The sequence below is a fragment of the Sus scrofa genome, chromosome 3 (assembly GCF_054392235.1).
Source record: "Sus scrofa isolate SSC_HxYL_T2T_F1_AM1 chromosome 3, Sscrofa_HxYL_maternal_Yorkshire_Landrace_v2.0, whole genome shotgun sequence".
Lineage (NCBI taxonomy): Eukaryota > Metazoa > Chordata > Mammalia > Artiodactyla > Suidae > Sus > Sus scrofa.
The window spans coordinates 22,997,295-23,020,539 of NC_139385.1; the positions used below are offsets into that span (position 1 = coordinate 22,997,295).

A 23,245-nucleotide genomic window follows, 5' to 3' on the forward strand; every position below is an offset into this window, starting at 1 on the left:
TCTTTTTGCCATTTCTTGGGCTGCTCCCACAGCATATGGAGGTTCCCAGGCTAGGAGTCTAATCGGGGCTGTAGCTGCCAGCCTATGCCAGAGTCACAGCAATGTGGGATCCGAGCTGCATCTGCGACCTACACCACAGCTCACGGCAACACCGGATCCTTAACCCAGTGCACAAGGGCAGGGATCGAGCCCACAACCTCATGGTTCCTAGTTGGACTCATTAACCACTGAGCCACGATGGGAACTCCAGTTTTGGTCTTATTCTCGGTTTGTAAATGGAAGATGGGAAGTAAAGTCTTAAGGGCAATAGACTCTGTACCTAAACCGAGTGTGGATTTGCTTCCCTTCCTGGGAGTTCGTGAAATCTCCCTGCTGCTCTCCTAAGGAGAGCCACAGACCTTGAGGGATCAATCATTGAAGCTAGTTTCCTCCCAAAGGAGACTACTTCATCTAACATCTCTTACTTTACAAGGTGTAATACGGTCTACAAACCACCATCCCTCTGGTAAGCAGCTTTTTAAAAATTTTTATGTTTGTCTTTTTAGGGCCACACCTACAGCATATGGAAGTTCCCACACTACAGGTTGAATCTGAGCTGCAGCTGCCATCCTACCCCATAGCCACAGCCATGCTAGGATTCAAGCCACATCTGTGACCTACACCATAGTTTGTGGTAACTCCAGATCCATAACCCAGTCAGCGAGGCCAGATCAAACCTGCGTCCTCATGGATACTAGTCAGGTTCATTACCACTGAGCCACCATGGGAACTCCATTGTAAGCAGTCATGGAATAGCGGAAAAGTGTAAACAGAAAAGGAACCAACATTCACAGAGTGAAATAAGTAGGAGAATCCAGTCCAAACAAGTAGGAGAAAGCACTGTCCCCTTGATACAATGTCCTATATCTCACTTTTTAATAACAAAAAAACTCCACAAATTATTCTTTTTTTTTTTTTTTTTTTTTTTTTGTCTTTTTGTCTTTTGTTGTTGTTGTTGCTATTTCTTGGGCCACTCCCATGGCATATGGAGATTCCCAGGCTAGGGGTTGAATCGGAGCTGTAGCCACCGGCCTACACCAGAGCCACAGCAACACGGGATCCGAGCCGCGTCTGCAACCTACACCACAGCTCACGGCAACGCCGGATCGTTAACCCACTGAGCAAGGGCAGGGACCGAACCCGCAACCTCATGGTTCCTAGTCGGATTCGTTAACCACTGCGCCACGATGGGAACTCCCACAAATTATTCTTAATTAATAAAATTAAAGCATTTTAACAGCATGCCATAGACCTGAATGAAATGTTCTTTTGGGAAAACTAAAACATTTAAGAACATGTAATCTGAATTATTTACTCTTAGTCTGCAGCTTAGCTGTTCATTTTCTTAATTTATCTTTTTCTTTTGTAGTTAGAGCTTTTTGGGTAAATACAAAATATTTACCTACCCCAGGACTGCCTCTGTCTTTTCTTACAGAAGCTTTATGCTTGTAGCTCTTATTTATTTATTTATTTATTTAGCTTTTTAGGGCCTCGCTTGCAGCATATGGAGATTCCCAGGCTAGGGATGGAATCGGAGATACAGCTGCTGGCCCACACCACAACCAGGGCAATGCCAGATCTGAGACACACCTGCAACCTACATCACGGCTCATGGCAATGCCACATCCCTGACCCAACGAGCGAGGCCAGGGATTGAACCCACATCCTCATGGATGCTAGTCGGATTTGTTTCCACTGTGCCATGACGGGAACTTCTTTTTTCATTTTTACATTTAAGGTTTATGATCCATCCCAATTTAGTGTTTATGGAATGAGGTCACAGCTCATTCTGTTTCCACTTGAATATCTAGCTGATCCAGAAGCATTGGTTCAAGAGACTTTCCTTTTTCTTATTGGGAAAAGGAAAACTAACGCGGCCCTCTGGGCAGAAATCAACTGACAGCACTGGTGTAGTTTCACTTCTGTTTCACTGATCCTATTTTCCTACCTTTACATTAAGGCCAAATAGTTTTGATCACTGTAGCTTAACTGTAGCTTTACACTTAGTTTAAGCAGTGTTTAAGTTCCCTGACTTCCCTTTTGTTTTGAAGTTGTGTTTTTGTTTGTTTGTTTGTTTTGGCTATTCTAGAACCTTTGTGTTTTCACACACATTTTAGAATCAATTTATGAATTTCTTCCAAAAAAAGATGTCTAGGATCTTGTCTAGGACTTAGATCACTGGTTGGTGGGTTTGTTGTTTATTTATTTATTTTTGCTTTTTAAGGCCACACCCAAGGCATATGGAAGTGCCCAGACAAAGAGTCAAATCAGAGCTATACTTACCTGCCTATACCACATCACAGTAACAAGGAATCCAAGCCACATCTGCAACCTTCACCACAGCTCATGGCAATGCCAGATCTTTAACCCACTGAGCGGGGCCTGGGATAGAACCTGCATCCTCATGGATACTAGTCATATTTGTTTCCCCTGTGCCACAATGGGAACTCCATAGATAGCTAGCTTTTTTAATGCTATTGTAAATGATATTTTAAATTTTCATTTTCCTATACATGTACATCTATTTACAAAACATCTATCTAACCAAAGGATTCCTAGCCAGAATATATAATGAACTCTAAGAAGTTGAAACCAACCTTATCACTGGCAGCAAAAATGAGCAAAGAACTTGAACAGACAAATTCACAAAAGAAGACATAGGAATAAGCACATAAGAAGTATGCATTTGTCACCAGGAAATTCCATTTAGGACCAGAATGAGATGCCATTTCACATCCATTGACAATACTGAATGTTTAACAAGGATATGGAGCAGCTGGAATTTTGATACATTGCTACTGGGAAGTGTAAACTGATAAACCACTTTGGAGATGAGTCTGCCAGTTAAATACATACCCTCCCTATGACTAAGCCATTCCCCACTCCTAGATATTTATCCAAGAGAAATGTAAGACTGATAGAAGAATGTTCATTGCAGCCAATGGCCAAAGAGTAGATACAACTCAAATGTGCATCATCAGGTGAAAAGAACAACTTGTGGTATAGTCACACAACACAAAAAGCAGCAAACTATTTTATACCAACCAAGATTCTCTCCTTGACCAACCTCTAGGAGAGGCTCCTCTGAGCTGCTCCTCAACTAGACCTCAAACCTGGCTTGTAATATAAAGACCTGAGCAAACACTAGCGTAGTTTCTCACAATTCAAGGCCACATCCCCAGGATGATTCTCAGCTCCCTTAGTGTGCTTGCTTCAGAAAACTCCAAGCAACTCCAAGAATTTACTGCTTATTCCAGACAACACCCTCTTTCCCAGTTAGCAAATCCAGATGGTTTCACATGGACCAACCCCCTCTTTCCCATTTTCTGTAATTCTTCTCTGACTCTACTGGACCCCTGCTTGCCCACCTCCTTCCTCTGTCATTCTCCCTTTAAGACATCCTCTGTACAAACTGGAGTTGAGTTTATTTCATGCTGGATTCTTGTCCTTATTGCAATTGTTACTATGGATGAAAATCTGAAGTTACCTCTTTAACTGATGTCAACTTGGTGGATCTTTGAAAACTTGCCCAACATGGATGAATCTCAGAGAACATGTTGAGTCAAGAAGACACAAAAGGAATGCATATGGTATGATTCCGTGTATGTGACATCAGAGGACAGGAAAATCTAATCTGTGGTGGTGGGGATCAGAAAACCTTTGATAGGTGGGGGTAAGGAGACTAACTAGAGGTACGAGGGAATCTTCTGCAGTTTAGACATATTTTATGTCTTGTGTTGGGTAGTGACACCGAAGTATATTCAACTGTCAACACTCACCAAACTGAACACTTTTGGAGTTCCTGTCATGGCACAGTGGAAACAAATCTGACTAGGAATCATGAGGTTGTGGGTTCAATCCCTGGCCTCAATCAGTGGGTTGAGGATCCAGCATTCCTGTGAGCTGTCACGTAGGTCGAAGTCATGGCTTGGATCTGGCGTTGCTGTGGCTGTAGTGTAGGACACCGGCTACAGCTCCGATTTGACCCCTAGCCTGGGAACCGCCATATGCTGTGGGTGCAGCCCTAAAAAGACAAAAAAAAAGAGAGAACATTTTTATTCTGTATAAATCATTACCTTCTCTCTCCCTCCCACCCATCCCTCTCCCTCTCTTTTCTAAGAACACCTAAGGAAATTCTAGAGGGCAAAAAAAAGGTGAGGGATGTAGCAAAGCCTCCCAGGACCCTTTCCAGTTCTCACTCCCTCCTCTTCCTAAGAGGATCCCGATTTTGTCTGAGTCATCCATCTGTGCTAGTAGAAAGTCTTACCTCCCCACGTTGAGCTGCACCTGGGAGTGGGGCCATGTGTCCTAACTCTGCCTAAAATGTTCACAGAAGTCTTCAGTATGGGGCTCCCCAGAAAACTCCTGCTTTCCTGATGAAAGGGGGCAGACTCACACACACGCCTCTTGCTGGTATCCCTTCCTTTTCTTTCTTGCTGGAGCACAGCTGCTCAAACAGAATTTTAAAAATTCCCATATCCCTGCTACAAAGCTATTCTTAGCCCACAGAGCACACTACAGGAGGTTTGAATCAACTCACAACTAAGCAACTTTGTGAGTCAAAAGTTTTCAGACCCTGGAGTTCCCTGGTGGCATAGCAGATTAAAGATTCAACCTTGTCACTGTTGTGGCTCATGTTGGATCCTTGGCTCACTTCCACATGCTGCAAGTGGCCAAAAAAAAAAAAAAATCAAACAACAACAGTGAAAAAACAATGAGTGTCAGCAGACAAAAATGCTCAGTCTCACTCCTGATTTAGAAATACATTCACACCAGTCAGAATGGCCATCATTAATAATTAATAGACATCATTAGTAAGACAAATAACAAATACTGAAAGGATTTGGCATAAAGGGAACCCTCCCACACTGGAGAAATGTAAATTGGTACCACCACTATGGAAAACATTACAGAGAGTCCTCAGAAAACCCAATATAGACCTACTCTATGATCCAGCAATGCCACTACTGAGCACATATCCAAACAAAACTGTACTTCAAAAAGACACATGTACCCATGGGTTCATAGCAGCATCCTGGACACGTTTTGTTAGATTTATGCTTAACTGTTTTATTTTCACTAGTGCTTGTAAATGTATTTTATTTTATTATTTTTTTTTTGTCTTTTTCAGGGCTGCACCCATGGCATATGGAGGTTCCCAGGCTAAGGATCTAATCAGAGCTTTAGCTGCTGGCCTACACCACAGGCACAGCGACACAGGATCCGAGCCACATTTGCGACCTACACCACAGCTCACGACAATGCCGGATCCTTCACCCACTGAGCAAGGCGAGGGATCAAACCCGCAACCTCATGGTTCCTAGTCGGATTTGTCAATCACTGAGCCACAACGGGAACTCCCCTTCCTTCCTTTCTTTGCTCCCTCCCTTCTTGTCTTCTTTTCAAGTCTTCTATTCTCAGCTCAAACAGCATTGAAATTACAAACTCTAATGGCCTGGCTGCATTTCTCAGCACTCAATGCAAAATTGTAACTATGTTACTTCCCGGGTAATTCTTTACTTCCTGTCTTTTCCAACTGGAGGTGAGTTCAGACACCACCTCAATCCAGTTCATCATTTTTTTTTTTTTTTTTTTTTTTTTTTGCTCTCAATCAGCAAAACCCCACCAATGGGCCAAAACAAAGGGACAAGCACAAAGTAAGCTCTTAACTGTTGTTCAACGACTGAATGAGTAAAGTACACTCAAGCCTCACACTTTCTTTTTCATGCTTTCAGGTACATGACACACACCTGTAGTCATAACATGGCCCACGTGGCCCCCACTACCCTCCTCAAAGTGCAGACTCACCTAGCAAAGGCAAAACACTGTAACTGCAGAATACAGGCTCTGCACGCAAATATGATGAGGCCCTAGACAGGAAATTTTCCCAATTAAACAAGCCTGGGTTTCAGGAGCACAATGGGGATCATGACAAGTCCCAGTGGAATGTACTGTATATAAGAGAAAGAACCTGGAGTTCCCATCATGGCTAAGCAGAAATGAATCTGACTAATATCCAGGAGGATGCAGGTTCCATCCCTGGCCTCGCTCAGTAGGTTGAGGATCCAGAGTTGCAATTAGCTGTGGTGTAGGTTGCAGACTCAGCTGGGAGCCCGGGTTGCTGTGGCTGTGGTGTAGGTTGGCAGCTACAGCTCAGACTGTACCCCTAGCCTGGGAACCTCCATTTGCTGTGGGTGAGGCCCTAAAATGACCAAAAAATAAAAAAAATAAAAAAAAATAAAACTGCACTTCTCCTAATCAAACCAATCAATACCCTAAGTTCTTACTTGCTTCACCTGTGTTTCCAGCAAGACCTTGGCTCTGAAAAGGCCAAGTCCCATGTCTACCTGGTTCCATGCTGTATCTCAGTCACAGTATCCCCAGGCTTGTATTGTGCCAGGCACACAGCAAAAGTTAGATTAATTAAGACTTAAGTAAATTACTCCCTACACCAAGCAGGGATTCACGATGTCCCACGAATTCACGGGTAACTTTGGGCTTAAAAGGGCATTCCTGAGACACAGGCCCGCCTTCCACCTAGGCCCCAGCCCGCCGGGGACGTGGGCTCCTAGCCCTGCGTCAGGCAGGTACCCTTTGCACAGAGAAGCATCTTTGCAAGGGCCCAGCTGCCTTGGTAGGGGAAGAAGAACAGGTGGTGAAGGGGGCCTCCACGGGATAGTGGCCATGGGCGTGGAGGTTGCTGGGTGCTGCGCCCACCGGGGACAAGGAAGCAGGGTCAAGAGATGCCGGGGATAAGAAGCGAGCCCGGGAGAGGGGAGGCGAGAGGAGCAGGGATACAACCGGTTCAGCTAGCGCCACTCACAGACTACGACCACTGGTAGCTGCTCCAGCAACCTTCCAGCTAACCCACACCTCCCCAACTAGGCTCCAAGGACAATTTCCCCGCCCCCTCAGCCCACGGAGGTGCCCATTGGAAAACTCTTTTGGCCCCGCCTACAGAAACCGGAAGTTCTTGGAGAGGGCAAAGTAAACTGAAATTGACGCAATTGAGCGCCTGCAAAGCTTTCCGGGAATTGTAGTCCTGGGCGCTTTGGGAGGCCTCTGGTTTTCTCATGGCTTGTCATGAAATTTTATAACTGTAATTAACTCAGGGCAGAAATGCTGGCAGGATCCTTAGCAATGGGGCAAAGGGCAGAGCATCTAGCGGGAAAAGCAAGTGTCAGTGTTATAGTCAGTTGGAGCTCAGTCTCATTCAGCAATTGAACAAATATTTAAGCGCTGGGGCAGGATCTAGGCCAAGAGCTTAGCACACAAAATCGCCTTTAAAATGTTGTGAAGGAAGAAATGTGTGGAAAACATATACCATGGGAAACTATGTAACATCAGAGGCTGAATTTCAAAAATACAATATTGAGTGAAAGAAGAGAGAGAACATTTTTTTTTTGTAAACTTAAATTGAAAGAGAACTAATGTTATTTGGAAAAATAAATATATATGGTAAAATAACATACAGGATAGTAAAGAAATGAGGGGAAAAAATCCAAGCAAAAGTAATGTTATTTAGAAAAACACACATAAAGGGTAAAATAATTAATAATTAAAGGAATGATGCAGAAAACCTGAAATTAAGCTATTTGTGACATTGTGGGAGTGGAGAGTATAGAATACTAGAGAAAAGAGAATGGGGAAGAAGTACACCAATAATTTCTCAAGCTGAGGTAGGTTCACATGTGTTTATTTCACTATTATGCATATTCAAGAGGGTCATCACATAGACTTTGCTGTAGACTTATAAAATAATTTCTAAATAAAATTCCTAAATGGTTTGCATACTCCATTTCATCATCTGTCAGGAGCAGGGAATGGAGGTACTTAAACTTTAAGAACCAAAGGTCTCACACACAAGCAAAATAAGGAAACAACAACAAAAACCCAGGACAGATATATTGCAGCAAGTTCAGGTATCAAATACTGGCTTAGTAGTCAATGGAGGAGCAAGAGTTCATTGATACTCAAAGTAGAAATCAGGGGGGAAGGTTGAGGTTAGGGAGTTTTGCCAGGGGGAGTGGCGATGAGATGAAATAACACCACTTCTTTGAGTGGTCATTTGCCAAGAAGGTAATGCAAACCACTGAAAAAGCATAGCCTCCCAAGTTGGCAGTGGACACATTCCCTGGGTGTCAGGGAGCCAAAAGAGGGGGTCAGCAGCAAGGAGTATAAGGTGTCAATCCCATAGATATGGATGGTGAGCCTGAGAGTGGAGGAGTCAGATGATACACTTCTGGTGTTTGATGAGCCAAGCTGTTGTTTGCTGGGCCTTTGGTTCAGAAAAACATGATTCAGGGAACTTTGGTCAGTTTTTCACTGAGAGGTCACCCCAAAACCTTCCTGCAGGCAGGGCCAGCTCATTTCATTTAGGCTCCTAGTCAAGGGGCTAGAACTTAATGATGTAGGAATGGAGACTGAAAATGGAAACCTGAGCCATCTCAAGCTGCATAATGCCTCCAAATATGAGACTACCCTCGGGGTAGCCACGAACAATGTCCCAGCCAGAGAAAAGGCACTGACAACTAATCTGCATCCTATGATAAAGTCAAGAAAAGAGAAACTATAGTTTAAAATTCCTGTTGAACATTGATTAATATTGGGAGCAAATACCTGGACTTTAACCATGAAACTTCCTCTTTGCGAGGCTAGAGTGGACATTTGCTGCTTTGACTATTTGCTATTCCTTTCTCCTATCACAATGGCCAGAGTTTATCATGAAGAATCCAACTCCTCCTTTAGTCCACCTGGATGTGGTAAGGCTCCACACCTGACAGTAGTGGTGGAAACTTGCCCAGGCCTGGCCTACCACTCAGAATGTCGCCCTAGCTATATTTCAGGAGTGTGTGTTTTGGGAGGGAGGGGTTACCAGGTTGGTCCTATCAGAATTAACACCAGGGATTTCCTGTTGTGGTTCTGTGGGTTAAGACATCCACTAGTCTCCATGAGGATATAGGTTCCATCCCTGGACTCACTCAGTGAGTTAAGGATCCAGTGTTGCCGCAAGCTACATCTTAGGTTGCATATGCAGCTCAGTTCCGGTGTTGCTATGGCTGTGGCATGGGCCTGCAGCCACAATTGCAGTTTGACTCCTAGCCTAGGAACTTTCATATGCCCCAGGTGTGGCCATAAAAGGAAAAGAAAAAAAAAAGAATGAATCCCAGAAGTTGAATGGGATCTTCCAAGTCTAGAAGAGCTCTCTTTCCTGGCAGACTTGAACCCAGGAGGTACCTGTACTACTGGAGCTACTGAGAGCCATCTTCCTACCTCATACAACCTGAGAATGATGCTATTGGCAATGCTAATGGAGTCTGGAGCACTGTATGCTCAGTTAGGGGTGACCTGAGTTTGCAGTGTGGGAGCTGATGGGAAAATCACCAGAGCCTGTGATGCTGACCAGTCAGAAGCAGCTGAATTCAGAAAGATGCAATAACATGTTATCCAGGATTTTCAGCTTTCATCCTGAGCTGAGTGCACCTTCTCCCTCCCCTCCCCTCATCACCTGGTCACTCACACCACTATCTTCCTTCTTTGCTGGCCCAGTTTTCCAAGTTTTTGGCCTGAGATTTCCTCACAAGCTTTCCATAGCAATAGCCTTTTGAAAAGGCCATCTTTCCTCCTTTGAATTGCTTCTGAACATTTGTCAGAAATCAGTGGAATAAATTTGTGTGGGATTGTTTCTGGGTTCCCTGTTTATTGATCTATGTCTGTCCCACTGCACATACCACACAATCTGGGTTATTTAATAAGTTTTGAAACTGGGTAGATTGCTCCCACTTTATTTTTTAAAAAAATTTTAGCTACCCTAGTTCCCTTATCTTTCCACATAAATTTTAGAATAGTCTTGTCTGTATCAAAAAAAAGTCCTACTGGGTTTTGACAGGAGTTGGAATAAATCTATGAATTTGGGGAGAACTGACATCTTTACAATGTTTAGTCTTCCAATTCATGAACATGGTATAACTCCCCATTTATATAGATCTTTGATTTCTTTTATCATTGTTGTAGAGTTTTCAGCATACAAGTCCTGGACATGTTTTGTTAGATTCGTACTTAAATGTTTTATTTTCATTAGTGGTTGCAAATGTATTTTATTTTATTTTTATTTTTTGTCTTTTTCAGGGCCACACCCACGGCATATGGAGGTTCCCAGGCTAAGGATGTAATGTGAGCTATAGCCACAGGCCTATGCCAGACCCACAGCAATGCCAGATCCGAGCCACATCTGCAACCTATACCACAGCTCAGTGCAATGCCAGATCCTTAATGCACTGAGCAAGGCCAGGGATCAAACCTGCAACCTCATGGTTCCTCGTTGGATACGTTTCCACCATGCCACGATGGGAACTCCTATATATGTATTTTAAATTTTGGTGTCATTGCTGGAACCTACAAATAAAATTGATTTTTTATAATGATTTTTATTTTTGCCATTATAGCTGATTTGCAGTGTTCTGTCAATTTTCTACTGTACAGCAATCTGACCCAGTTACACATACATGTATATATTCTTTTTTCTCACATTATCATGCTCTATCATAAGTGACTAGACAGAGTTCCCAATGCTACACAGCAGGATCTCATTGCTTACCCATTCCAAAGGCAACAGTTTTCATCTATTAACCCCAAATTCCCAATCCATCCCACTCCCTCCCCCTCCCCAAAAAAACCCAATTGAAATTGATTTTTGTGTTTATTGTGTATTACAGAACTCCCCCTCCCCACATCTATTCTCCATGTCCATGGTTTTCTTTTCTGTGGGAAGGTTCATTTGTGCCTTATATTAGATCCCAGATATAAGTGATATCATATGGTATTTGGCTTTCTCTTTATGACTTACTTCACTTTGTATGAGTCTCTAGTTCTGTCCATGTTGCTGCAAATGGCATTATTTCGTTCTTTTTTATGGCTTAGTAGTATTCCATTGTGTATATATACCCCATCTTCTCAATCCAATCATCTGTCAATGGAAATTTAGGTTGTTTCCATGTCTTGTGAATAGTGCTGCAATGAACTTCTACAACTCAACAGCAAAAAAAAAAAAAAAAAAAAAAAAACCAAAAAAACCCAATTGAAATTGATTTTTGTGTTTATTGTGTATTACAGAACTCACTAGTTCAAGGAAGAATTACTTTTTAATAAATTCTTATAAGGCCTGAAATTCAGATTCAATATCAAGAGCTGGGGAGTTCCTGTTGTGCTGCAGTGGAAAAGAATCCAGTTAGCATCCATGAGCATGGAGGTTTGATTCCTATCCTTGCTCAGTGGATTAAAGATCCAGCATTGCTGTGAACTCTGGTGTAGATTACAGACTCAAATTGGATCCCATGTTGTTGTGGCTGTGTTGTAGCCAGGCAGCTGTAGCTCTGATTTGACCCCTAGCCTGGGAACTTGCATATGGCATGGGTTCAGCCCCAGAAAAACCAATATATTTATTGTGTATATATATATGGGGGTGGGGAGAGATTGAGAACTGTCTTGACATCTAGTAAAAGTGAGAGCATCTGCAATGCCCCACCTGCAATTCCTCACTTCCTCTTCTCCCACAGGTAAGTTCCCCTGCCATACAATTCTTCTTACCATAGCAACCAGACACAGTGCTACTTATTCCCAGGTAGCAGGCTCCAGTGCCCTATCGGCCCACTGAATTATTGAAACAAGCCCATCACACCCTCCTTCGGAAACCAGGGCTCATCCCCACCCTCTTGTTATTACAAAGTCTGCGTCCCCAGCCCCCACTTGTTCACTCTGTTTCTCAATACACCCCACACCCCACATAGCCCTGCATGCTGTGTAGTGTCCTGCCCTGGGCTGTGAGTCAATGTGGCTTGTAAACTGCTGTCCATCACATCTTTTGGTGTTGAGTGTCCTGTGTTCAGCCAACCCCTTAAGTCTGGGTGGGAATCTCTCTCTGATAGATTGAAGGAGAGATGGAGAGATGAGGAAAGCAATTGGCATCACAAACAGGATGCCTAACCTCAATTGAGAACACCTGGTCAGCTTTAACTACCCAGTACTTTGCTAGTTAACTAGTTTTCAAGGTAGCAGGTACTATCTGGGATGTATGTGCCATTTGTTGGCCAGCTTGGGCTTTAGCTCATGTTCTGTTATCTCAAATGGATGTTGCCGTTTCTTCCTACCCTAATGTCATATTCTGGCCAACTAGGCAAAAGCTATTGTGCTTTTTGTTTGTTTGTGTGTTTGTTTGGCCATGTCTTTGGCATGGGGAAGTTCCTGGGCCATGGATCAATCAGGTGTTACAGCAGCAACCTGAGCCTTATGCGACAATGCTGGCTTCTTAAGCCACCCCCTCCACCAGGGAAATCCAGAAACTACTATCAATTCACTATATGCCAAATTGAGATGCCATCGGTGTGCCTTGTGTCTAATGGGTGGTTTCCAAGGCTCCGACCTGACAGTGACAACCCAATGTCCTAACTGGTGGGTGCTTGAGTTCCACTTCCTGGGTATGGACTGAGCACTTTGGTCACTGTCTAGCCTGATTTCCATCACTGGCTGCTTGTTGCAGCCATAGAGGCTCTTGTAGAAAAGTACCCGCAGCATGTCCTAGAAGTGACCCCTTGTGTTGTTCATACAAAGGCAGGAGGCCACAACCCCAGGAAGATTGAAGAATGGCTCCCTGGTTGCCTCCTGAGTCACTACTGTGCAGGCAAGTTAGTGACCTTGCCCAGGTCCTGGGCTGCTGCGTCCTTTGATGCTGTCATGTGCTCTCCTGACCCCTAAGTGTTTCCAAGTGCACATCCATGACAGTCTATGGCCCAAGAAGTGATGAAAAACCAAAGTGGGGGGCAAGGTGTTGATAGTCAACTTCTCTCTCAGGGCAAAACCCCTACCTAACCAATACAGGCAGGCTTTGCTTCCTGTTGTTACTTACCAGCATGCCAAAGGACTGATCTTGTCACTGGGGGCTTAAGGTCCCCACCCAGGCCATAGACAAAAATGATCTTCCTGGATGTAGACTCCAACACTTGTGTGTGTGTGTGTGTGTTTGCCACACCTGCAGCATATGGAAGTTTCTGGATCAGGGGTCACATCAGAGGTTCAGCTGAGGCTTACACCACAGCCATGGACACAGAAACACCAGATCTGAGCTGCATCTGTGACCTATGCATATGAATATGGCAATGTGAGATTCTTAGCCCACTGAGTGAGGCCAGGAATGAAACTGACATCCTCACAGAGACAACATCAGGTCCTTAACCCACTGAGCTAAAATAGGAACTCCTTTTTTTTTTTTAAACTGGGGATCATGACTACATTCCTTGGAGGAAGAAAACAGTCCTCTAAGGGGCCCACCACATAGCTCTCTTTCCCCATAACAATCCTGGAAGCTCTGCACCATATGTGATTGGATGGAGAAGAAAAAAGACCCATGACTTTACCGTTAGAAATCAAAAATGTCCTGAGGGAGGAGTTCCCACTATGGCACAGTGGTTAACAAATCCAACTAGGAACCATGAGGTTGCAGGTTTGATCCCTGGCCTTGCTCAGTGGGTTAAGGATCCGGCGTTGCCATGAGCTATGGTGTAGGTCACAGACGCAGCCTGGATTCTGCATTGCTGTGGCTGTGGTGTAGGCCCGCAGCTATAGCTCTGATTAGACTCCTAGTCTGGGAACCTCCATATGCCATGGGTGCGGCCCTAGAAAAGACCAAAAAAAAATGTCCTGAGGGAATTAGTACAGAGAGAAGGGGGTGGGGGAAGCAGCCTACATCAGGGAAGAGGTAGGGCTGTAGCAGAAGATGGTTTGGATCCATCAACTTTGGGGCTCTGTGCCCTGTGCTCTTCCACTGGGTCCCTGCTGCCCTGTGGTCAAAATCCTGATCATCAGGGTTGTGGGGACCAACATACATGACACCCTGTGTCACAGTGGAGGTGTTAATTCAAACCTGACTTAAGTCTTGGGTCTCTAAACCATAAAACCATTGCTGTGACAGAGACCCAAATCTTGATCATGCTGATCTGTGACTCTGTAGGAAAAAATACTGATAAATGTGAGCAAGGTAAAAAGACAGCTCCCACCCCTAAGGATCTCAGATAACAACCTACCCCTGAAAATGAATGAAAATGAAAAGGAAAAAGAAATCTACATACAGGCAGAGGGAACAGCGATTTTCATTAAACAAAATCTCACAATTTAACCCAATTGGCAATCCAAAATTTATGAAAACAAATGATATGGCAAAAAGATAATGGGAGCTGATGATGGCTTTGGGGCTTCTGTAACGTGGGTTCTGGACTAATTTTAACATCTACCAAAGTGCAACTTTTGGCAAACCTTCATGGACTTAATCCCTGGTATCAATTTATGATTTTACCTACTGTAATAACTATAGTTTCTCTTTTCTGTATTTAATGCTTTGACACCAGAGTCCTTGCTCCTCTTAGAGGAACTATACCTGCCAGGGTCAGCTAATTCCTAAAGGTTGTAAATAATCCACCTGTGAGTGTACAAATCCAGAGCTCACATCCCCAACTACCTCCTCTACGGGGCTCTTACAATCCGGGCCGCCATCGCTCTGCCATAAGCAATCACCCCAGAGCTGGGCACCAATCAGCTAGGGACACCACTATGTCCCAGAGCCCACTGAAATATTCAAACTAGCCCATCCTAAGCCTGCTTAGACAACCTCACCCATTTCTTCCCATGGAAACCACAAGAAAGCCTCTTGCCCACCCCTGCCCCTTACTCCTCCCTCTGCCTCCTGAGTCCCTGGTGCTTCCCCATGTGGCCCTCCCTGGTGTGCTCTGCCTCTTGTTTCTCAGGATCTGGGGGTGTAAAAAAGCTTTTTTCTCCAGGCAGTCATATTGGTATCTTTCTGTCTTAGCATTCCTGATTAAAACTAATCCTGGATACCCTTAAAATACATGGGATCTGACTAAATTTAAATATGGTAAACATTTTGCAGTGATTTGGCTAATAGATTCCATTCATGCCTGCTTCAACATCCCCTCATCCAGTTTGCCTCCATCCCCAAAGGGGCCCAGTACATTTTTACCTTGTCACCCACAGGTACCTAAACAGCTCTGCTATCACATGCAATCTTTGCAGACAGGATCCTAACTGCATCTTCCTTTCTCCATATCAGCAGTACAGGTACAACAGTACCTTGATGACATCCTCCTTTGGTGATATTTGTTTTACACACCTGTTAATGACACATGCACCCAACGTGTTTTAGTCCTTTTTGGGTTCTAGAGGAAGTATATGCCTCACTGACAAATTTTACCTAAGCCCATTTATGCTGTTACTTTCATTTTTATTTTATTTTTAAATTTTATTTCATTTGCAGCTGCTCTTACAGGATATCAACATTCCCAGGATAGGGGTTGAATCAGAATGACACTGCAGGCCACAGCAACACCAGTTCCTAGCTGCATCTGTGACCTATGCCACAGCTTGTGGCAACACTGGAAACTTAACCCACAGAATGAAGCCAGGGATTGAACCAGCATCCTCAGAGAGACCATGTCAGCTTCATAGCCCACTGAGCCACAAGGAGAAACTCCTATGCTGTTACTTTTAAAGTAGCCCACCTTGGGTGGGCCCACTCCAACAAAAGGCTCTAGAATCTGTCTAAATTGAAATCAACAGGGGCTCCCCTTAGTGCCTTCAGAGACTGCTTCCGTGAAGAGATTTTAGCAGCTTCCTTTCCTGCTTCCTGGGGTCTCTGGACCACCTGTGATGTCCATAAGCTGTCGGTGGGCTTCTGATGCAAGAAGCTGCCCTCCTTGGCCCTGCATCACATACCATCAGAGCAGGAATTGCTAGCCAGCCATGCATTGGCTTTGCTGGATATAGAGCCTCTCACAGACCTTGAGTTTTGAATACCCAGCTGCCCAGGATTCCTTTAGTCCTGGAAGCCACATCCCACAAGCTTGATATGGTAGTTAAGGCCTCCTTGCTAGAGGATGGAGCTGAACCTGGGCCCTCTGGAATATCCCACCTGTAAGTGGGAATGGCCTCCCACCTCATCAGTCAATGGCCAGGAGCTAGAGGATGTCACCCCTCGTCCAGACCCATTGGAATCAACTGAGTGAACTTCAATTAGGTTTCATACAATGTATGTTGTTGCAGACCACCTTTCCCTCTCAGTCCAGTGCCAACTTCACCTCCTAGCAAAGGACTTCACTCCTGCCTAAAAGTCTCCATCATCACCCATGTTTAAATTGATGTCAAGTTATCAAAGAGTCCATTGGGTTATAAGCCCGGAAATCAAGATTCAATAGTAAGTATGGCCTGGCCATCTGGTAAAATCAGAGGGCTTCAAATGGCCTAATTGCAAACTCCCTCCCTTCTGCTCTCACAGGTAAGGGCCCCTAGTCCAACTCCCCTCCTTACCCCACAACCAGGCAAAATTTATCCACAGGTAGCCACCTCCCATTCCCTCCCAGCCTGGGAAATGATTCAAACAAGCCAACTGCACCCTCCTCCCGGGACCTAGAGTCACCTCCACATTCTCCACCCTCTTGGACTCCAAAATCTGCCCCTTCCAGTCTCTGCTTGTTCACACTGGGCCCAAGGGCAACCTCTCTTTGGCCCTGCATGGTGTCATCATGTCCTCCCTGTGGCTATAGATATATGTGACTAATACCTGCTGTGTTGCTCATCTGTTTAGTGTTTGGCCCTCCCTATAAATTTTGGGTGTAAATCCACCCCCCACCCCCGCCCCCTGCCCCGAGATGTGAATTGGAGGCAGGCTGAACATTTCTGATCTGCACTTTTTGGAAGGCATGATCCCGCCAAGATTAGCCTGGAAGCTATTTGCCTAAGAGTCTGTTTGAATTTGTAAGAAGGCACATGTGGCTGGAGAGTGGTCTGGGTGGGGATGACAAGCACGTTTTCTCAAGAAAGTTCTAAGGGAAGATACCGAGCTCAGATTTGGACATGTTGATTTTCAGAAGTCTACGCACATCCCGATAAACTTGCCCAGCAGACAGTGTGATAAATCAGTGTGGAGTCAGGAGAAGGATGAAGTGGGAGGTAGGGATTCAGAAGTCAGTGGCATTCAGGTGAACGTCAAATCATGGGAAGGGGGTGAGTTTCCCGCTGAGACCACAGGGCCAGTGAACAGACAGTTAGCGGACCATGGTACCTGAGAGAACATACCCATTAGGAAGTGGTCCGAAGAAATCACAGAGAAAGCTGAGAAAGAAGGCTCTTATGTTTGGAAGGGAATCCAGAAGAAAGATGATGGAGAGAATTCTAAAGAATGAAGATGTGAAAAACACTGACCAGATGCTATGGAGACTTTAATTAAAAGACTAATTTTTTTTTTGTCTTTTTGCCTTTTTCTAGTGCCGCTCCTACGGCATATGGAGTTTCCCAGGCTAGGGGTCCAATCGGAACTACAGCTGCCAGCCTGTGCCACAGCCACAGCAACATGGGATCTGAGCCACGTCTGTGACCTACAACACAGCTCATGGCAATACCAGATCCTTAACCCACTGAGCAAGTCCAGGGACTGAACCCACAACCTCATGGTTTCTAGTCAGATTCGTTAACCACTGAGCCACAATGGGAACTCCTTAAAAGACTAATTTCTGAAGCATTAGAAAATGCCCTAGACATTACTGAGAAAAGATTTTGGGGAGCTTTCATAAGTCAGTGAGACATGAGCTGGAGACAAGCAGTAAAGTATTCTTTTCAGAAGCTTAGCAGTGAAAGGTAGAGAGAAGAGTGTCCCTGAAGGAGGCAAATGAGAATCATTGGCTAGGAGAGCTGTGGGCTGGCTCTTATGCCTAGGGAATGAGACCGGCTAAAAAAAAGCAGGCTAGAAAATAAGTAAATGGGGGAGTTCCGGTCATGGTGCAGCAGAAACAAATCCAACTAGGAACCATAACATTGCAGGTCCGATCCCTGGCCTTGCTCAGCGGGTTAAGGATCCAGCATTGCTGTGAGCTGTGGTGTATGTCACAGACCCAGCTTGGATCGGGCATTACTGTGGCTCTAGCACAGGCTGGCGGCTACAGATCCAATTGGACCCCTAGCCTGGGAACCTCCATATGCTGCGGTGTGGCCCTCAAAAGACAAATGACAAAAGTTGAGACAAAAAAATAGATAGATAAATAAATAAATGGAATGAGGTCTTTGAAAAAGTCCAGGATCCATCCTGTACTTTTGCGTTGTTCACCTTTTTCTTGTACAAGGAGTGTGCACTTTTGTATTTTATCATTTTGATCATTAACACAAGTTAACATTTTAATTAGCTAAGGCATACATAAATACTTAGCTCTTGTAAAAAAAAAAATGAAGGCATGGAGTTCCCTGGTGGCTCAAGAGGTTAGGGATCAAGCATCATCACTGCTCTAGCTCGGGTCACTGCTGTAGCACAAGTCATATCTCTGGACTGGGAACTTCCACATGCCACAGGTGCAGCCAAAATAATAATAATAATAAAATAAATAAATAAATAAAAGCATTACGAACACTATTTGAAGTACCTTTGCTCACAGCCACTAACCCCACCAATACCCTTTCTCATAAGAATTAACCACTGTTTCAAGGTGGGTGATTATATTGACATCCTTAAAACACACGTCCTAAAAATATTAATATGTTTATTAAGCAGAGTAAAATTGAAAAAAAAAAAAGCATGGCTTTTACTAAAAGGCCATGTTGTCATTCTTTGAAGGGCTGTCTTTTTCTCTGGCTAGGGAACCATCTGTTGCTTGGGAAAGGTCTTTCAGCCCAGTGCCAGCATAATGCCAGGAGGCAGCAGCAAAGGTGTGTCTGTGGGCAAAACATCAGTAAGATGTTTTAAAAGAAGATGCCCAGACCTACCAGGCTCAGGTCCTGGAGAGTTAACCAGAGAGACAGAGAGCCAACTTTCACCTCTGGTTTTTTGGGTGTGGATCCGAGGGTAGTTTGAAGATGGGGTCGGGTGTTCTGAGCTAGTTTTTTCCTTCCTGGTGCATCTGAAAGTTTCATATCAGGAGCAGAGGGTTTGGGTGGTGGAAAAGTGTGGGGAGATGCTGTTTCTAGATATTTAATGAAAAGTTCTGAGGAAGAATTCTTGGGTATCGCTGATGGCTGATTTGGTTCCAGAGGTGTATTGGGGACACTATTGGATCCCAGCCACCTAGTCATCCATCTGGGATCACCGCCTTGCTCTTCATTCCAAAGCATCTCCATGGCTTCCCTTTTGACGCCCAGAGTGCTTCCTATTATCTGGAACACTTCAGGGCACTGGTGTTTGGGTGTTTGAAAATAGCCCATGAAGGGGAGTTCCTGTTGTGGCACAGTGGTTAACAAAATCCGACTAGGAACCATGAGGTTGTGGGTTTGATCCCTGGCCTTGCTCAGTGGGTTGAGGATCTGGCATTGCCGTGTGAGCTGTGGTGTGTGGTCACAGATGCGGCTCGGATCTGGCATGGCTGTGGCTGTGGCATAGGCCGCGGCTATAGCTCCGACCCCTGGCCTGGGAACCTCCATATGTTGCACCCACGGCCCTAGAAAAGGCAGAAAGACAAAAAAAAAAAAAAAAAAATAGCCCATGAAGAAATTCCTCATCAGCCTTTTATCTACTTTTCCTTCTGCGTTGCCTATTAAATTCATCAGTGTCTCTTGTACATCATTCAGCACTTCCTGTTGGAACTCAGTTTGCTTCTTCAAATCTTTAATTTGTTCTTCCTTCACACCCAAGACTGCATTTGCTTCCTCCTGAAGTTTGTGAGCTGATACTAGTTTGCCTTCAAGGTGGTCTGCCTTTGTCATGAGGACCAGCTTCATGTTAGCTAGTGCTTGTGAATATTGCTTTTCTTGTCCTAGTGACAGAGAAAGCGGTAGCCAGATGTCCTCTCTCTGCTTACTGATGATATGCAGTTGTTTCTTCAATGACTCTATCTGCAGGCTCACTTGATGGCTGGCATTTTCCATGGCCCTGGAGGACAGAAGGAGCTTGTCCTCCAAGGTGGTGACTTCCATGCCTAGTTTAGCTGTTCTATCATCTGCAACCAAAGCTTTGAGTTTAAAGAATCCTTCAGGAGTTCCCATTGTGGCTCAGTGGTTAACAAATCTGGCTAGGAACCATGAGGTTGCGGGTTTGATGCCTGGCCTTGCTCAGTGGGTTAAGGATCCAGCGTTGCCGTGAGCTGTGGTGTAGGTCGCAGATGTGGCTTGGATCCCACATTGCTGTGGCTGTGGCATAGGCCGGCAGCTACATCTAGGATTAGACCCCTAGCCTGGGAACTTCCATATGCCGAGGGAGCAGCCCCAGAAATGGCAAAAAGATCAAAAATAAATAAATAAATAAATAGAGGCGTCTTCAGATTGGAAAGCCTGATGACTCAACCTCTCTGATTCTTTCTTTAACTGTAGTTCTTTTTCATGTAAATGTTGAACCTGGCTCTGGGGGGGCACAGTTTTCCATTTGTTTCCATTTCAATAGCAACATGGCTTCATTTCTCTCTTTTTGAATCAAATGTCTCTTCTCCTTGTGTGGACAGCAGGGCATTTCAGAACTGGCTTAATTCCTCTGTTTGCCTAGCTTTTCCTCTTTCGGCAGATGCTCCAAAGCGAGAGCCTTCTCCTTGATTCTCACATTCTGTCATTCTTTCTCTCTCCACAACATGGAGACCCTCATATCTGTCTCTTGCAAGGACTGATTTTTCCCTAGATGTTTCCATTACTTTTTCCTTTGCTTCTTTTAGTTTATACACATCTGCTTCAAAATGGACTACTTTTTCCCTGAGGTTGATTACCACCTGCCTCAAAAGTTCATTTTCACTCACTTCACTTGTGAAATTGTCAAAGAAAAGAGTTCGTCAGAGTTCCCGTTGTAGCACAACGGAAACGAATCTGGCCAGGAACCATGAGGTTCTGGGTTCACTCCCTGGCCTTGCTCAGTGGGTTAAACATCTGGTGTTGCCGTGACCTGTGGTGTAGGTCGCAGATGCGGCTTGGATCCTGTGTTGCTGTGACTGTAGCATAGGCTGGCAGCTGCAGCTCTGATTGGACCGCTAGCCTTGTAATTCGTCTTGTTTTTTTCATAGCTGCTGCTTTTCTGAATCTGTTTGTCCTCCTCGTTTCCTTTTGAGGTTGGTGCTGGCTGCGATGGAATCAGACAATCTCTGATTATCTCCCTGGAGGGTTCTAATCATGGCATCTTTTTCCTCCATTACTTTTCTTAAGTCTCCTGTGTCTTTTTTGAGCAATTGAGAAGACTCAGTCAATACATCAGATTTAATGTCTTAACGTCCTTAAGAGAGTCTGCTGACTTGCAAGTGAGTGGGTGGTGGGTTGTGGTACGATAAGGTCAAATATCCCTACAAAAAGATCTTTAGAATCGCAGAGCTGCTCTAGGCTGAGCTGAAGTTGTGCTACTTGCTTCCCCAAGGTTTTGAGTTTGATTTTGTTCCCTTCACAACTGTGGATCAGATGTGTGTACTTGGCTTGTTGTTTATAATTCTTATCCTTGTGAATTAAAATCTGTACCTGAAGTTGTTGTGGCTCTCTCTGGAGATGGGTTGACTCCCGCTGTATATTCTGCACTGAGGTCATCACGTGCTCTTTCCACTCTTGCATTATCCTCACTTGTTGTTGGAACAGATCCCGTTCCTGCAGAAATTCCTCAGACTCATTCGTAGCAACACCCTTCACCTCATCCCCATCCCTGGAGGTTTGCAGGATTGTCAGTAAAGTCTGACCTTTCTAATTTAAAGCAGCAATGTCTTTTTTCTTTTCTTTCTTCCTTTCTTTTTTTTTTGTCTTTTTGTCTTTTCTAGGGCCAGTCCCTTAGCATATGGAGGTTCCCAGGCTAGGGGTCTAATCGGAGCTGAAGCTGCCAGCCTACACCAGAGCCACAGCAACTCTGGTTCCGAGCTGCATCTGTGACCTACACCACAGCTCACAGCAACGCCGGATCCTTAACCCACTGAGCAATGCCAGGGATCGAACCTGTAACCTCATGGTTCCTAGTCTGATTCATTAACCACTGAGCCACGGCAGGAACGCCTAAAGCATCAATTTCAATGTCTTTGTCTCAAACAGTGTGGGATAAATTCTGAAGAGTATCTTTCAACATATCCTGACCACTGCTTTCAAATCGAGTGCAGAGCTTTGTATGTGCATCTTGAAGTCTGACCAGGTCTACTTCTTTGGCAACAAGTATATCCATCATGCTTTCTCTTTTCAGATTGCTGTTTTCCCAAGTTTTCTCCTCTAAAACAGCTAAGATTTGTTCTCTTTCCACAGCATAGGCTTGTAACTTGGCAATGAACCTGTCCATTGTCTTGGCTGGAGGAATGAGAAGATAAGCTCCTGTGAAGACATTATACCTCCAAATCTACACCTTGCACTGGTTTTTCAGGTTTCAAGTTTTCTTCAGTAACATGTTGTTCTGATTCAAGCTGCTCATGAGTTCACTGTCAGCATCAGATCCTGCTTGCTGCTCTTTGGGTAGTTCTTTCAGTGATGTTGTCTGTGGAAGAACCTTTTCCTTGTCTCTTAGGGTATCACTCTCTTTCCTCTCGTTCCCTGATTTGAAGGTGGACTGAACATCTTCAACTTCCTTTGTTTTGGATTCAGGTACATCTTCAGGTCCCTGTTCATCTCCCTTCCTCAGCACGGCTTTTGTGACATTAGAGTTGTGGCCTGTGAGGGAGGCCATGCTACCACCCACCTGCCCTAGGGACCTGCCTAAGCTGGAGCCAAGGGTCCCAAACCAAGAGACCATCGCTGGGGGTCATAGAACTTACCTCGTCCACTCCGTGAAAAGCGTCCAGTGCAGTTGGACAATCCCACGAAGTGTTCCGGCACTTTTGCCAGTGCGTGGCTGAGAATCCAAACACAATGAGTCTCTAGGCAATGAGGGTCTGGCCTGGGACTTCACAAAGGGCCTGTCTCCAGTGACCTGTTCCCCCAACCCATGCCCCCATGACTCACCCCCACGACACTTCAGCACAGAGGTTAGTCCTTTTCACCACCTGTGTGATTTTCCCAGTGCCACTGTCCTGCTCAGATTCCCTGGGCCTGAGGCCACCATCACAGCCAAGCTAAAGGTGCCAACTCTGAGCGTGTGTTTGTGGAAAATACTCCTGATCTTTTTGTTTTTTGGTTTCATTTTGTTTTGTCTTTTTGCCTTTTCTAGGGCTGCTCCCACGGAATATGGAGGTTCCCAGGCTAGAGGTTGAATCGGAGCTGTAGCCACCGGCATACACCAGAGCCGCGGCAACATGGG

At 44.8% G+C, this 23,245-nt stretch overlaps 1 long non-coding RNA gene across 1 annotated transcript in view; it reads left to right on the top strand.

Moving 5' to 3' along the window:
- Window positions 1–22,973, top strand: part of LOC146404469 (uncharacterized) — a 33,090-nt gene extending 10,117 nt beyond the window's left edge. Inside the window, exons 2-4 of the long non-coding RNA XR_014840461.1 lie at window positions 22,057–22,173; window positions 22,261–22,375; window positions 22,594–22,973. This is a non-coding gene — a long non-coding RNA (uncharacterized LOC146404469). The remainder of the gene's footprint in view (window positions 1–22,056; window positions 22,174–22,260; window positions 22,376–22,593) is intronic.
- The last annotated feature ends 272 nt before the right edge of the window (window positions 22,974–23,245 follow it).